Below are 14,804 nucleotides of genomic sequence, written 5' to 3' on the forward strand. Positions count from 1 at the left end.
CCCATCTAGCCTAGTAGGCTGTATCTCAGTAATCTCCTCGGCAACATTTTCTTTTTCTACTGTAAATACTGACGAAAAATATTCATTTAACGCTTCCCCTATCTCCTCTGATTCCGCACACAACTTCCCACTACTATCCTTGATTGGCCCTGTTCTAACTCTTATCATTCGTTTATTCCTGATATACCTATAGAAAGCCTTAGGGTTTTCTTTGATCCTATCCGCCAATGACTTCTCGTGTCCTCTCTTTGCTCTTCTTAGCCCTCCCTTTAGATCCTTCCTGGCTAGCTTGTAACTCTCAAGCGCCCTAACTGAGCCTTCACGTCTCATCCTAACATAAGCCGCCCTCTTCCTCTTGACAAGCGCTTCAACTTCTTGAGTAAACCACGGCTCCCTCGCTCGACAACTTCCTCCCTGCCTGACAGGTACATACTTATCAAGGACACGCATTAGCTGCTCCTTGAATAAGCTCCACATTTCGTTTGTGCCCATCCCCTGCAGTTTCCTTCCCCATCCTACACATCCTAAATCTTGCCTAATCGCGTCATAATTTCCTTTCCCCCAGCTATAATTCTTGCCCTGCGGTATATACCTGTCCCTGCCCATCGCTAAGGTAAACCTAACCGAATTGTGATCACTATCGCCAAAGTGCTCACCTACATCTAAATCGAACACCTGGCCGGGTTCATTACCCAGTATCAAATCCAATGTGGCATCGCCCCTGGTTGGCCTGTCCACATACTGTGTCAGAAAACCCTCCTGCACACACTGGACAAAAACAGACCCATCTAAAGTACTCGAACTATAGTATTTCCAGTCAATATTTGGAAAGTTAAAGTCCCCCATAACCACTACCCTGTTACTCTCGCTCCTGTCGAGAATCATCTTCGCTATCCTTTCCTCTACATCTCTGGAACTATTCGGAGGTCTATAGAAGACTCCCAACAGGGTGACCTCTCCTCTCCTGTTTCTAACCTCGGCCCATACTACCTCAGTAGACGAGTCCTCAAACGTCCTTTCTGCCGCTGTAATACTTTCCTTGATTAACAATGCCACACCCCCCCCTCTTTTACCCTCTTCTCTGTTCTTACTGAAACATCTAAATCCCGGAACCTGCAACATCCATTCCTGCCCCTGCTCTACCCATGTCTCTGAAATGGCCACAACATCAGGATCCCATGTACCAACCCATGCTGCAAGCTCACCCACCTTATTCCGGATGCTCCTGGCGTTGAAGTAGACACACTTTAAACCAAGTTCTTGCTTGCCAGTGCCCTCTTGCGTCCCTGTAACCTTATCCCCTACCTCACTACTCTCAACAGCCTGTACACTGGAACTACAATTTAGGTTCCCATTCCCCTGCTGATTTAGTTTAAACCCCCCCGAAGAGCACTAACAAATCTCCCCCCCAGGATATTGGTACCCCTCTGGTTCAGGTGAAGACCATCCTGTTTGTAGAGGTCCCACCTACCCCAGAAAGAGTCCCAATTATCCAGGAAACTAAAACCCTCCCTCCTACACCATCCCTGCAGCCACGTGTTCAACTCCTCTCTCTCCCTATTCCTCTCTTCGCTAGCACGTGGCACAGGCAACAACCCAGAGATAACAACTCTGGTTGTTCTCGCTCTAAGCTTCCACCCTAGCTCCCTGAATTTCTGCCTTAAATCCCCATCTCTCTTCCTACCTATGTCGTTGGTGCCTATGTGGACCACGACTTGGGGGTGCTCCCCCTCCCCCTTAAGGATCCCAAAAACACGATCGGAGACATCACGTACCCTGGCACCTGGGAGGCAACACACCAACCGTGAGTCTCTCTCGTTCCCACAGAACCTCCTATCTGTTCCCCTAACTATGGAGTCCCCAATGACTAATGCTCTGCTCCTCTTCCCTTTTCCCTTCTGAGCAACAGGGACAGACTCTGTGCCAGAGACCTGCACCCCATTGCTTACCCCTGGTAAGTCGTCCCCCCCAACAGTATCCAAAACGGTATACCTGTTGTTGAGGGAAACGGCCACAGGGGATCCCTGCACTGCCTGCTGGTTCCCTTTCCTTCCCCTGACGGTAACCCATCTACCTACTTCTTTTACCTGAGGTGTGACTGCCTCCCTATAACTCCTGTCAATAATCCCCTCCGCCTCCCGAATGATCCGAAGTTCATCCAGCTCCAGCTCCAGTTCCCTAACGCGGTCTGCGAGGAGCTGGAGTTGGGTGCACTTCCCGCAGATGCAGTCAGCAGGGACACTCTTGGCGACCCCTACCTCCCACATTCCGCAGGAGGAACATACAACTGCCTTTACCTCCATTCCCACTATTCTAGATTCCCAATAAATCTCCTGAAAAACCAAACGAAAAAAAAAAAGTCAAAACTTGTTCGCTTAGCAATCCGACGGACTGAACTTTTTAAATAAAAAGCTTACCTTATCAACACACCAGAGTCCTTTTTTTTTGGTTAGAGGAGGAGGGTGGGTGGGAGACACTACACGTGGCATATACTGCTGCCACTGTGTGCCAGTGGTGGAGGGAGTGAATGTTTAAAGTGATGAATGGGGTGCCAAGTGTGCTGCTTTGTCCTGGATGTTGTTGAGCTTCTTGAGTGTTGCTGGACCTGCTCTCAGGCAAGTGAAGAGCATTTCATCACACTCTTGACTTATGCCTTGTAGATGGTGGAAAGGGTTTGAAGGGGGTCAGAAGGTGAGGCACTCGCCGCAGAATACCCAGTCTCTGAGCTGCTTTTGTAGCCACAGTATTAATATGGCTAGTTCTGTTAAGCTTCAGGCCAGTGGTGACCCACCAGGATGTTGATGGTAGGGGTTCAGCGATGGTAATCCCATTGCATGTCAAGATGAGGTAGTTAAACTCGCATTGGAGATGGTCATTGCCTGGCACTTGTATTGTGCACAATGTTAATTGCCACTTATCAGCCAAAGCCTGAATGTTGTCCAGCTCTTGCTGCATGCAGGCATAGAGTCATAGAGTTATACAGCACAGAAACAGACCCTTCGGCCCATCGTGTCTGTGCCGGTCATACAGCACCCAACTATTCTAATCCCATATTCCTGCACTTGGCCCGTAGCCCTGTATGCTATGGTGTTTCAAATGATCATCCAAATACTTCTTAAATGTTGTGAGGGTTCCTGCCTCCACCACCTCTTCAGGGATGGACTGCTTCATTATCTGAGGAGTTCTGGATGGAACTGAATGCTGCGCAATCCACAGCCAATGTCCCCACTTCTCACCTTATGTTGGAGAGGTCATTGATGAAGCCTAGGACACTACCTTAAGGAACTCCTGCAGTGATGTCTTAGGGCTCAGATGACTGGCCTCCTACATCCACTTCCATCTTCCTTTGTGCTAGGTTTGACTCCAACCAGTGAAGAGTTTTCTCCTCAATTTCCTCTGAATTCATTTTTACTAGGGCTCCTTGATGCTACACTCAGTCAAATGTTTCCTTAATGTAAAGAGCATTCACTCTCGCCACACCTCTGGCATTCAGCTCATTTGCCTATGTTTGGACCAAGGCTGTAACGAGGTCTGAAGCTAAGTGGTCTTGTCGGAACCCAAACTGAGCATCAGTGAGTAGGTTATTGCTAAGTAAATGCCACTTGATAGCACTGTTGACCATTGATAATTGAGGTAGACTAATGGGTGGTATTTGGCCTGATTAGATCTGTCCAGCTTTTTGTGGACAGGACATACTGGGGCAACTTTCTACTTTGTCAGGTGGATGCCAGTGCTGTAACTGTACTGTAACAGCTTGGCTAGAGGTGTGACTAGTTCTGGAGTACAAGTCTTCAGCATACAGCAGGATATTGTCAGGGCCCATAGCCTTTGCTGTATCCAGTACGCTCAGCTGTTTTTTGATATCACATGGAGTGAATCTAATTGGCCGAAGACTGTGATGATGGGAGCCTCAGGAGGAGGCTGAGATGGATCATCCACAAAGCACTTCTGGCTGAAGATAATTGCAAACATTTCAGCCTTGTCTTTTGCACTCATGTGCTGGGCTCAGCCATCATTGAGGATGGGGATCTTCATGCAGCCTCCTCCTCCCACTTGTTTAATTTTTCACCACCATTCATGACTGGATGTGGCAGGACTGCAGAGCATTGATCTGATGCTTTGGTTGTGGGATTACTTAGCTTTGTCTATAACATGCTGCTTATGTTGTTTGGAATGCATGTAGTCCTGTATTGTAGCTTCACCAGGTTTGTACTTCATTTTTAGGTATGCCTGGTGCTGCTCCTGGATTGGCCCCCTGGTAGAGTGAGGCATATGCTGGGTCATGAGGTTACAGATTATAGTAGAATATAATTCTAATGCTGCTGATGGCCACAGGACCTCATGTATGTCCAGCTTTGAGCTGCCAAATCTGTTCTGAATCTATCCCATTTAGCACAGTGGTAGTGCCAAACAAAATGATGGCGGGTATTCTCAGTATGAAGATGGGACATCATCTCCACAAGCACTGTGTAATGATCTATCCTTTCAGTACAATCATGGATAGATGCATCTGCGACAAATAGATTTGTAAGGAGCAGATCAGGCAGTAAGACAAAGGAGAGATGTTCTGTTTCCAGCAGACATGAGGAGGTCAGCAAGCCCAATGAAGAAGGCATGGCTGGAGGTGACAGAGATAGTGAACAGCTGAGGGGTGGTTGCAAGAACCTGGATCCAGTGGAGGAAGAGATTTAATGACCTGCTGTGGTCTGGAAAGGTGAGTGGCATTTAGAATTGCAAACTGGAAGCCCAGCATGAATTAAAAGGTGCCTGTGAAATGTGAGGCCAGGTGGTAGAGCCAAGCATAGAGCAACACTAGGCAGCAACAACCACATTGAGATGTCTAGTCCATGTGGACCCAAACCACATAGTCAGTCCTGGGTGAATGCTGCATTGAGATGGCTGAATGACAGTGTCACCATGTCATCCCAGCAGTATGGTGATGCACATTTACAGTGCCTCGGAGTGACCAGCACAGATGAGACAAGAGTTACATTACCTATGTCTGTGCTTGCAGGAGAATTACTCATAATGCCAGGGAGCGTCAACACCCTGGAGGTGAAGTGCCATTCATCACTGTGATGATACTGATGGAGCAGGCGTCCATGGACATCGGGTGGGTCACGGCAGGGCAGACTGTTGCGGAGGGTGAGGCAGGTGTGGAAACATTTCCAAGACCATGTGTGGTTTAATGGACCTTTGTGGACCTTTAATGTCATTGGAAGCTCCTGACCAAGGGGAGGCAACAGAAGTTGGTTGAAAGAACAGCTGTTTAACTTAAATGCTATCTTTCCAGCAGGTACAGCAGCAGATGAGGAAGAGATGAGGGCTGCTGCTATTAGAGAAACTTCCAAGCCTGTTTGTGAAGACACTGAGAATAGGATGCTTTGGCAGAGACTGTTTGTTGCTTGTCAGAGCTTACTTGTCTGCTCCTAACACCCAGCCAGTGCTAGCTGGCTCTTTATGTATACACATTTGAGTACAATTAACTAATGAACACCCAAAACCTGGTCACACTATTACCTTCAACTACCAGGTATTAACAGAACTTTAGACCCCAACAGATATAATGAAAAGAGACAAAATAATGATGCATTTTTCTGTATCTTACATTATTATACCATTAACCTTCAACGGCACCAGCCATTAACATGCTGTATATTCCTCCCATTTTTAAGAAAAAACTTGTTTAAAGAAGTACAAAAACAATCTTATCAAACAACTCCACATCTTTCTAACTCTTCACAACACAAGAATACCTTCTTAGAGGACATCCAACAATTTCTTTGAACAAGCACCTCTCTTCATAAAACAATCCGACAACTGATGATTTGTGTCGGCCTATTTTATTTTGGAAATTTCTTTCCAACATTTCTTTTATACTCACGAGATCAATCCTCAACCTCTTTTCCGTGACACTTTTTGTTGAATGGACATTGTCCCAGAGAGAATAGATATCTACATAGAATTCTATAGGAAAACATTTCTCTGATTGCCCTTTATATAAGAGTCCCTTTAAAATACTCTATAAATACATACCCATATCTATCGCTTCTATCAGTGCAAGTGTCTCAGCAGCTAAGGTGCTTTTAACTATCCTCTTTACTTTCTTCGATTCCCAGGCTAATGGACAAAATTTGTCGTTTTTTCCCACCAAATATATAATGAACCCTGCTGCTAATCATCAGGAAGATTAGCTTGTGAGGCACCCCAAAAAATGACTAATTTCATTTCTTCTGGATCATTCAACGCTGGAAATTTTAGTGTACATTTGTCAAGACTCAGTTTCTTCAATGTCTTATTTGCTTTCAGCACTTCCCCAACAGTAGCATGTTTCAGCATGGTGCTCAATTCTAATACATCATAGCAAGCATCCAGCTTAGTATGTGTCCACAACCAGTTTAATTGCTCAATTAAGCTTCTTAACTGGTCTGTTTCTTCCTTGTTTGCAGAATCTTCCTTTTGAGGGGATCTGGCCCACTTTATTGGGATCCTGTTAACATTCTCTAGGGTTACCCCCAACTTAGTCTGCCTAATATTCAACCCTATATACTTAAAAGCTCCGGAAGCCTGACTTGCAATTTTAAATTTCTGTAGAACTTTATCTACCACAAATTTTTTAAATGCCTCAGATCCTCCCCACAGAAAATTGTCCACGTGCATCAAGAAAATGCCTGTTAGTTTTTCTTCGTAGTACCAAGAAAACATTGCCAGATCTGCTTTTAGCTGAATACAACCAGCTTTTAGCAGGACTGACCTAACTGAAAAATACCACACCCTGGATGCATCGTTTAGCCCAGCTTCTTTTGGCGGCTTTAAAAATAATTCCCTTTGCAATTTCTCCCCTTGCAAAAATGCTGCTTTGATGTCATTGGACTTACATTCCCATCAGTGTGTCGCTAAAAGGGCTAGGAAAATCCTCAAACTTGTTTTTCCTGCTATTGGGGAGACCACTCTAACTTCCTGGGTGCCTAGTCATTCTTCAAATCCCTGGGCTACAAGTCTGGCCTTAACTTTATACGTACCATTGGGAAGTGTTTTCTCTGTGTAGATCCATCTGTGGGACAATGCTGGTTGTCCTCTCGCTGGCATTTCTGTGTAAATGCCAAACTCTCTCCAACTGCCAAGCTCTTTTTGCTTTGCAGCCTTTACCAATTTACCATTTAACTTGTCTAGCCAGTGATCCCAGTCCCGTTCCTATATACTTTTCCATTATCTTGTCCACTATTACTTTTTTTGTCTTTACAATAAATTACCGTTGACAGACTGAATCTATATCTATAAAGTGTAGAAGAAAAATGCATTTGTCTTTATCCCATACCTTCAAGTCCATCGCTACAGTTTCATTAAAGTCCCTTGCTAATGGGAGACTTACTACAAGTCACGATGGCGTCCTCCTGTATTTTTATTTTTTACAGATATCAGATTTTCCACTGATAGCCTATCATCATCTATTACCCCTGCATCTTTTAACAGAATCTTCAAACTATGACAAGATGGATGTGCAAACTGTTGTAGTTTTGAAATAATTTGCCTTTTCTCTTTTAAATATCTTCCCCAGAAGCCATTAATACCTCTAACATTCTGCTTAGAGAGGTTAGGTCTTGCTAAAGGAATACAATAATATCCCAACTGTGAAAACTGCAAAGCTACAGATTTCCCAAAGAAAATTGCCTTATCATGTTCGATATCCAATTTCATTCAAGCCTTTTTCATATACGGTTTACTTAACAGCAAAGGTATTTCACTGGATACTACATCCATACTAATAAAATGGTTTACCCTTACTATTTTACATGGAATTACCACTCTTTAGTAATTTCAATGTGCTGTCATCTACAAACCTGAAAGAGGTAGAACTGTCATATTCTTTGACCTTACTTCTGTCTCCCTTACTTAAAGAATCCATGTAACACGTTAACCAGTCCACTCCATATACTGTGGACGTACACCCACTGTCCATTACTGCGCAATTGAACGAATCTATGACTAGGACACCATTACTGGACTGAAGCTTCTCATGACCAGTACAGTTCCTTCTGATTGATCAGTAGAGTCATCCCTGCCTTCCGAACCTTCCATGTCATGTGTCATCTCAAAAACCCTGTTTGTCCTTTTTGGACAAGGCAATACATAATGATACTTTGAGTCACATTGGAAACACCTGTTGACCACCCCTTGGTTATTCCTGGGTTTCATCCTTCTGCTAACCTTGCCCAATTCCTGCCATCTGTTATAGCTGCCAAAAGGGTCTCTATCCTCATTCATTTTGTGTATGATTCTCCTTTCGTACCGACATTTGGGCCCCATATTTGAACGGCCTCAAAATGCTGCTAGCATTGTATCCTCCACCTTCAGTGTCACCACTGAAAAGCCCACTTGTGCCATGAAAGCGGCTGGAAAGGAATGTTTTCCCAAAAAATTTTTCAGGGCGTCAAACATCTCTTTCTTTGACTCTAACTCTGGTTAATACCAAGAGCCTATCCATGTTTGATAGCCTAATACAATCCAACAATTTGACAAGGTCCCACATGGCAGACTGGTACAAAAGGTGAAGTCACACGGGATCAGAGGTGAGCTGGCAAGATGGATACAGAACTGGCTCGGTCATAGAAGACAGAGGGTAGCAGTGGAAGGGTGCTTTTCTGAATGGAGGGATGTGACTAGTGGTGTTCCGCAGGGATCAGTGCTGGGATCTTTGCTGTTTGTAGTATATATAAATGATTTGGAGGAAAATGTAGCTGGTCTGATTAGTAAGTTTGCAGACGACACAAAGGTTGGTGGAGTTGTGGATAATGATGAGGATTGTTAGAGGATACAGCAGGATATAGATTGGTTGGAGACTTTGGCGGAGAGATGGCAGATGGAGTTTAATCCGGACGAATGTGAGGTAATGCATTTTGGAAGGTCTAATGCAGGTGGGAGGTATACAGTAAATGGCAGAACCCTTAGGAGTATTGACAGGCAGAGAGATCTGGGTGTACAGGTCCACAGATCACTGAAAGTGGCAATGCTGGTGGATAAGGTAGTCAAGAAGGCATACGGCATGCTTGCCTTCATCGGTCGGGGCATAGAGTATAAAAATTGGCAAGTCATGTTGCAGCTGTACAGAACCTTAGTTAGGCCACACTTAGAATATTGTGTGCAATTCCTCCACCAGAAGGACGTGGAGGCTTTGGAGAGGGTACAGAGGAGGTTTACCAGGATGTTGCCCGGTCTGGAGGGCATTAGCTATGAGGAGAGGTTGGAAAAACTCAGATTGTTTTCACTGGAACGACGGAGGTGGAGGGGCGACATGATAGAGGTTTACAAAGTAATGAGCGGCATGGACAGAGTGGATAGTCAGAAGCTTTTTCCCAGGGTGGAAGAGTCAGTTACTAGGGGACATAGGTTTAAGGTGCGAGGGGCAAAGTTTAGAGGGGATGTGCGAGGCAAGTTTTTTTTTTACACAGAGGGTGGTGAGTGCCTGGAACTTGCTGCCAGGGGAGGTGGTGGAAGCAGATACGATAGCGACGTTTAAGAGACATCTTGACAAATATATGAATAGGATGGGAATAGAGGGATATGGGCCCCGGAAGTGCAGAAGGTGTTAGTTTTGGCAGGCTTGGAGGGCCGAATGGCCTGTTCCTGTGTTGTACTGTTCTTTGAAAAGCACTGATCTAGGAATTTCCAAGTAGAATCACTACAACCTTGCATACAGTTGGCTAAGTTCCATAATATATTCTTCTATGGAAGAACCATCCATTTTTCTAAATTTATCAAAGTCCGACCAGGCCTCATAGGCACTCAATAAGTCATCTTTCATAAAAGTTTTATCCAAAATTTTAAGAGATTTTCCAAACCTTCCTCATCACCGAAATGATGAGCCCCAGGTTCAAGGACACATTTCCCTGATCTAGCTTCTGGTGGGTAGTGAATGTGTAAGAGCTACTCCCTGCTTCCTTTTAGGTAAAGACATAACCCGTGTCCATAGATCAACCTCATTCTTCCATTGATCATAAGGCTCGGCTTCACAAAACAGAAGTGGAAAATCATATTCCAACATCTTACACCTGGTTTCAGTCATCTTTCTTTAAAAAAAACCTCAAATTACAGCCTTCTCAAAAAAAAGCTCCAATTCTAATCTCCTGTCTGAAAAGAAATCTCAGTTTCCAATCTTCACTTTCAGGTAACCATCATCTGCTACAATTAGACAAATCTTCAAGCCTGTTTGTGAAGGAGACAGAGACTAGGATGCTTTGGTGGGGACTGTTTATTGCTTGCCATGGAGCTTACTTCTCCACTCCTAACAACACCCAGCCAGTGCTGGCTGGCTCTTCTTTATATATACACATTTGACTACAATTAACTAATCAACACCCAAAACCTGTTCACCCCATTACCTTCAACGACCAGGTATTAACAGAAATTTAGACTCTAGCACCTGCTCCACTGAAAAGCTCAGAGGATGCACTGCCATCTCAAGACACTGTATCACTTTATTTCAGTGCACCCTCCAACAGCGCAGGTACACTCACTTTGTTATATGTGTAGAACAGGTAGCACAATCTGGTGAGCACTCACAGACACACAAGAAGAAGTAACGGAGACAGTGACAGCTGCGATCACATCCTCTCAGAGGAGTGAGAAGAGGCCCAATGATGCTCAGCTTCATGCAGATGGCGAGCCTCGGATATTGTCAGCAAAGCAGCAGATGCTTCAGCAGCATGAAATATGTAAATGTCTGTCAGAGTTTCCAGAGGCAGTTCAGTCCCATGCACAAATAGTGGAGGAGTCCATCCATGCCATGAGTGGTGTCATTTCTCTGGCATGTGAGCACATGGTATCCTCCATTGAGAGAGTGGCAACCCTCATGGTGAGAGATATGGAGCATAACATCCAGTGGATGCAGGAGGTGTCACAGCTTGGCTTCATCCATGAGATGGATGGAGTGATGGGTGGGCGAGGTGGGCCAGCCACGCATCTCCCATTGCCAGGAGCAGAACTACTCCAGGCAACTATTTGAGTGCATGTGGGGCCTGAAAGGACAGAGGAGGGACAGGCTGAAGGCAATGGAGGCTTGTCTCGAGGTGCTTTGATTGCTGACAGTGGATCATTGGTCCCTTTAACAGTGACACCAATGCTGCACACTGGTCTGATGACTGAGGTGGCTGCTGTACAGATAGAGATGGTCCCGAATGTGCTGGCCTCCAGTAGGGCTCCGGCATCCAGAGGACTCAAACCACAGCCATCTCATACAAGAAAGAAAGACAGCAGCCTGCCATCAATCCCAGGCGGAGGGCGAGCACCCCATAGAAGTAACCGTAAGCAAGCACGTAAATACATAGACTAACACTTGGTGTTTCACTGGGTGATAATTATTTGTTAAATACCTTTAATGTTTTATGAGAGTTAAAGAAAGGTCTGGCACACAATATATAACGACACATGTATTTATTTTTGTGCACCAATTGACAGTGGCCAGTTGTGGAATCAAATATATGGATGATCTGTAGAGGTGAGCCCTTCATGAGCGCCTATGTTGAAAAAAGGCGTTGACACATACTGTTGATGGGTACAGATGTGTGGTAAGGGCCTCTTATGATAGATCAGCAAGGCCGACCCTGGGAGAGAACTTCTTGATTTGGTGGCTTCTTGCTGATCAAAGAGTCGCGAATCCAGCCATGAAGGTGTTCGGGTGGCCTGAAGAGCTGAGGCAATTGGAACTTTCTAAGGATGTAGGAGTCATGGCAGCTTTCCCAGAAGACTGCATTTGCTGACAACGCTACCGCTAGGGGGCGCTGTTGTGGCACATGCGCAAATGCAGCATGTGCCACTAAAACGTCACAGACTTCGACTTTAGGCAGCTGCCAGAACTAAAGATGGTGCTGCTCAAATAATCACACGGAGGCAACCTAACAAACACACATGTCAGCACACAATGGCGGAGTGAGAGAGCGAACGAGCGGGCCGCGGACGGAGGGCGGGACGGAGGGGGGGAGCGGGCTGGGGACGGACGGGGGGAGCGGAGCGGCTGGCGAGTGGGCGAGCGAATGGCCCAGTGATGGAGGAGAGCGGAGTGGGCCTGCGGGGAGCAGAGCGGCCGACAAGTGGGCGAGCGAACGGCCCAGTGACGGAGGGAGGGGAGCGGAGCGGCCGGCGACAGCAGCGTGAGGGGGGGGGTTGCATTTTTCTACGCATGCACCATAAATTTGCAACGGCAAAAGACTTACCAAACTTCCCCGCACCCGGCGACATCAAGGTCTTCGACCGCTCGCTCCCTGTGGCTCTCTACGGCCTCTCACTTCTGGCCCTCTCCATCCAGCTGTTCTCTCCAGGTGCAGATCCCCCATCCAGCCGCTTTCTCCCCTACTTCTCAACTGTACTTCAGGCATTGCAGCTCTCTGGTCCCTGCCTTTTGCATCCCTCTCTTCAGGAGCTTCTGAATTTAACTCCCTCCCACTACCCCCCCCCACACCCCCTCTCTACCTCCCCCTCTACCCCCCACCCCTTCACAACCCCCTCCCTCTTCCCCCTCACGCCTTTACAAACCCCTCCCCCCTCACAACCCATCCCTCTTCCCCCTCACAACTCACTCCCCCTCCCCCTCACAACACCCTTCCCCTCCCCCCTCACAACCCCCTCCCCCCTCACAGCCCCCTCCCCCCTCACAACCCCCTCCCTCTTCCCCCTCACAACCCCCCTCTCCCCCCCACCCCTTCACAACCCCCTCCCTCTTCCCTCTCCCCCCCCACCCCCTCATAAACCCCCCCACCCCATCATACCCCCCCCCCCAAGGACAACACTGCAGTTGAATATCTGAAGTGCAGTTGCAAAGTCGGGAAAATAACATCAAAAACCTCAACAATTCCAGGTTTAATTATTGAGAAATTTTATTAAGTGCATTAAACATTCGAGGCACTGCTGTGCATGGATACATGAGTGTTGTGTTGCCGGCGTTCCCGTGAGATAGACAGGCCGAGTCTCTGCTATGCAGAACTAAAGAGATTGTTCCTGGAGAGCCTTGTGGTGAATGAACGCTTGGCTCTCTATTCCACTACTGTATTGTCCATGTGAAGAAGGCAAAGTCACAAGAGTCTGAGCTCAGTCTATTCTTGGTGAATGTTCCCCAAACGCATCCCAATGTGCACTCCCACTTCATCCATAAATGCAAGGTTCCTTTCCGTATCATGACAAGCTCCGCAGCATGATCCAGTTGCCTTCGTTGCTTGAATGCTGGCCTTAAAACTCAAGGATTGTTTTCTCAAGGGCATGTTTTACGTGAAAAGAAATAAGGAAAGAACATCAGTGTCAGAGCTTCCCTCCTCCAATGAAATTACAGTTGAGCGTGCTTTGTGTTCTGCAGTAAAGGCATGTACTGATAACACCGTCAATGAATCACTTAGTATCCAACTCAGCTGTAGGAGTCAGGATGATGTAACTGCCCCTATCTCGTGATGGTTCAATGCTGCTCTCAGGGAAAAGATGAATGATGTGAGGGTGCTGGAAAATGAAGCACATTTCTTTTGGAATATGAACATAAAGCAGGCCATTTAGCCCAGCTGTTCCCTGCTGGAGGTTATGCTACTCGTGCGCCTTCCCATCCGCTCCCATTTAATCCTGCCTACCACTATCAGCATCACCTTCCATTTCTTTCGCTCTTATCTACCTTTGCCTTCAAGCAACACTGAGGATGGAGAATGGTGTGGCTGCACTCCCACCTCACCAGTTGTGTACGCAGCAAGAGCATTCACATTTGTGCTACCACTGGACACGGCATGCTTGTTTCTTTTAGTGCTCAGTCTCTCCTTTCTGAATCTTCCCCAAGTGCTTGACCCCTTTGGACGCCCTCTCTGCTTGATAGGCAGCAGCTGGCAATTGTGGAGTCTCACAAGGCTCTGCATGGTTGTTTCAAGGGCGGATGGGGAAACATGTGGCTGTGTGTCCATGTGCACGGCTCTAATGGGTGCAGGAACAGAGCAACTTACAACAGGGACTGGAGCACATGTACTGCCTGCACACAACCCCAGACAATGGAAAGGATTTCAGTGCAGTGCAGTGGACTGGAGCACATGCAGTGCCCCAGACAATGGAAATATTTTCAGAGCAATTTACAACAGAGACTGGAGCACATGCAATGCCCCAGACAATGGAAATGTTTTCAGAGCAATTTACAACAGAGTCTGGAGCACATGCAATGCCCCAGACAATGGAAATATTTTCAGAGCAACTTACCTTGGAGCAATCTCCTCTTTCTAATAAAAATGAAGCAGGCTGAAATCTCCAAAACGACTAAATAATTGCGATAAAATGCCCGATGAAACCTCTCCTCCTTCCACTTTCAGAAACTCGCGCCGAAGCTTTGACGCATGCGTGAATATCAAAAGGTTGACGCATGCGTGAAGCGCATAAAGTGCATGCACAGAAGCGACCAGACGCGTTGCCCGAAGAAGCACACGTCACGCGATGACGTCATCGGCGCATGCGCTAACCAGTCCTGGCAAGCCAGAACGCAGCGCATGCGCAGAGACCAGGAGACCGTCTGCGCATGTGCGCACCGCGGCTCAGCCTGATGACGTCAGTGGCGGGCTGCGTTGTCAGGAATCACTTTGTTCCCAGAAACCTTGCACACACCTGCATGATCCACTTACAATGGTCACAGATGACTTGAACATTCAGGGAGCAAAACCTCCTTCCTGTTTACAAAACTGCTCTGAGGGAGCCTTGATGGCCAGATAGGTACAGTCAATGACCTCCTGAGCCTGGGGAAAACCAGCCATGGCCCAGAAGCCAATTGTGCATTCGGCCTGACTGACCTGATTCGTTGT

Source organism: Heterodontus francisci, chromosome 27 (genome assembly GCF_036365525.1).
Source record: "Heterodontus francisci isolate sHetFra1 chromosome 27, sHetFra1.hap1, whole genome shotgun sequence".
Lineage (NCBI taxonomy): Eukaryota > Metazoa > Chordata > Chondrichthyes > Heterodontiformes > Heterodontidae > Heterodontus > Heterodontus francisci.